General features: G+C 35.2%; 1 long non-coding RNA gene across 1 annotated transcript; it reads left to right on the forward strand.

Moving 5' to 3' along the window:
• Positions 1–1,224: 1,224 nt before the first annotated feature.
• On the forward strand, positions 1,225–1,787 carry LOC112096185. The gene is made up of 2 exons (XR_002904298.1): positions 1,225–1,648; positions 1,716–1,787. It is a non-coding gene; the product is annotated as an uncharacterized LOC112096185 (long non-coding RNA).
• The last annotated feature ends 1,256 nt before the right edge of the window (positions 1,788–3,043 follow it).

Raw genomic sequence — 3,043 nt, forward strand, 5'->3', positions numbered from 1 at the left:
AAATATTACTTGAAATGCTCATAAAATTGCTCATACAAATCTTTTCATTATTTTTTAGCAAAAATCATACAATGGTACAAATCTTTGGAAAAAGATTTGAACAAGTTGCTTGTTCAAACATTATGATAGCATGTGACTCCTCTCAAGACTTTAATAGAGACATTTTACTACTATATGATTGTAAAATTCCTCTAAAAAGGAGAATCTATTTTTCGTTAGGAAAATGATAAACAAACTAAAGGAAGACTAAAGGACGACAGAAACGCAGCGTGGGCTTGCCGTTTCACGCGTTCCCTTAGTCTTCATTTAGTTTTGCATGGACCACAATAAATAATAAAATAAAGAATAAAAAAATGAAAAAGCAGCTCAAATTTCTTCCTTTTGTCATCTTCCTTTTCCTTATATGTTATTCTCCCCAGCCACTCATTTTCCTTAGTTTAATCCCCTCCACACATTTTTCTCGTTTGGATTTGTAACTTCATCCCCATTATTTCCAGCCATTTGCTTCGTTATCGAACGACAACCGCTTCTTGTTCTCGCCCAGCCGCTTCTTTTTTTTCTTTCTTTTGATTTGTAACTCCATCTCCATCATTTCGTGCTTAGTGAATTGTTAAATGTGCATATGACTGCTTGAATACTAAATTAGCAATACATAAAGTACAGATTATGGGTGATTAATTTATGCTTAAAACAATACAAAAGTATAGCCAACCCCTTTGCTCCCTGCCAAAAATAACATTAAAAATTCCATGTACCATTCAACGCAAAATCACATGTCATATATTTTCTTTTTGGTGAACTTGGTTTCCCTGAAACTTCTCAAATTGAAGAAAGGGTTGAAAAAAAGAATTGAGGCGACAAATGTCCTCAACTATCCACTAATTTTTCCTTGTTAAATGCAGAAGGAAAATGATAAATGCACAACTAAAAGAGAGGTGAGAGATGGAGAGAAAAAGAACAAGAAAATAAATTGATTGTTAAATGCTTTATTGGCTCACGTGCAATGTTTAATTTAATTTTTTAAATTGATTGTGGGCCCAATTTAAAATTCACGTGTGCTCATTTCTGAAGAGAGAGAGGCCATGTTTCTGTCTTTCTTTTGTCGTCCTTGAGTTTCAATAGCAGCACTCTTTTCATTATTGAATTATGCTTAGGTCATGCAAGCTAACTTCTGTTACATATAGAACTAGCTACTGATGCTCTGTGAAGCACATATACATTGCAATAAACTTCCTTTGTCCCTACAAGCTATTAGGCTGGCTGTTGCAACAAGTTATTAGGCTACATGTTGGAGAAAAATTAATGCACGATGAATGTTTTGTTAAGTCATAATAGTCTTCCTTTACTAGTAGCCAACCCTTGGTGTATAAATGAATACCCATTCATGCAAACTCTCTGTTGCAGCAACCTTGGTTTTGTTCTTCTTCTTCTTTATGCTCTTTTCTTCTCTCCTCTGCGTCTTGCAATTACTTAATTAACACACACACACATATATATATAAGCAATATTATGAATTACAATTTGCCACGTTGAAGTCCTTTGAGGAAGTGGATGCTTTCGTGGAATTTGAGGAACAAGGCCAGCATGAAAACGCGATGAAGATCCCATTTTGCAAATATGTTTGTTTTAGAGGCAGCTCTAATTTAAGGTTGTCGTAATTTTTCGTATTATACATAACAAGTGCATAATTAACCATAGATCTCCTATATATGCAGCTGTATGCCACAATATCGAGTGGATCAATCGCCATTAGACGAAGCCCATACCATGGGGAAGACCTTGCAAAACAAGATTGAGAAAGCCGCAGAAGTTGAACGAGCATTCGTTCATATGTACTGACTTGGCCACAAGCTACCCAGCAGTCAGCCATGATTGTTTCAACTCTTATTACTTCTTAGTCACCCATGTAACTGTTACTAGGACAAAGCCCAAAGAAAGCTACGTGATACCACTCGGGCAAGTCTCGAGAGACTTATAGGTACTATTATTTAATAGTTTAGAAAGTTAAGCAATTTTTTTATATTTATGAACACGGTGTTAGAGCCTGCGTCTAACTTTGAATCCTGGTTCATAACCATTCTGTAAATCAATCAAGTACGTTAATTGCACTACACGAAAAATATTTTTTGTCTTCGAACAATTGTTATCCAAAAAAATGAACTTGTAGTAACATGTAATCCATTTTTAATACATTAATTACATGCTAAGATAAAGACCCTTTTCGAAAAGAAAGAAAGGAGAGAAAAGATGGCAAGCACGCAAACTTAGTGCAAAACTGCAAACGTGTTAGGGGTCTTGTTGTTTTGGTTGCTGGACATCAAGTTACTTTTGGCAGGAGCGTAATGGTTTTCATATTTGATCATATGGATTTAAGTTGAAATCTTTAAAAGACACGCAGTAAAACAGAGACAAAGAATAAAATGCTCTACTTCATTTCATTGTATAAGCACAGTTCAATTCTTGCTGGCCAAAATGTTTGAACCAGACGGCTGCATGTTTATCTCCATTGTACCGTTGATCTTATCCTCACTTCTCATTGGCATTCTCGGTACTTTGCTGAGTCACTTGCCACGTCTGCCATATCAGGTTACATGTCACTTGTCTAGTAAGGTGCTTGTTAGGAGCTGCTTCACTGTGTCAATTCATCAAGCATTTAGTTCACTTCATCAAACACCTTCATCAGGAAAAGTCATTTGTACTCGGGTCGAGTATTTGAACTCTAAAAAATAATGAAATACCCAGCAACATACTTTCCAATGAAACGTTTTATTACTAAAATAATAACTCCAAAATAATATTACAGACAAAATAATAACTCCAAAATAACAAAAGGTTTTTACTAAATTGTAAAACATATTCAACCTACGCACGTCGTTTTTTTTTTTTCAGAAGATCGTCGAGATTACATTACATGATAAGCAGATAATGATTTATTGAACGCCGCAGCAGAAAATATGGCGCTCTATTTTGTAAGGAAAGCAACAGTCTTAGCCGTTAATATTATTGATTGCATGCTAAAGGCCAAGCCTGTTTTACACAAGGT

The sequence above is a fragment of the Citrus clementina genome, unplaced genomic scaffold (assembly GCF_000493195.1).
Source record: "Citrus clementina cultivar Clemenules unplaced genomic scaffold, Citrus_clementina_v1.0 scaffold_8, whole genome shotgun sequence".
In the NCBI taxonomy this organism is placed as follows: domain Eukaryota; kingdom Viridiplantae; phylum Streptophyta; class Magnoliopsida; order Sapindales; family Rutaceae; genus Citrus; species Citrus x clementina.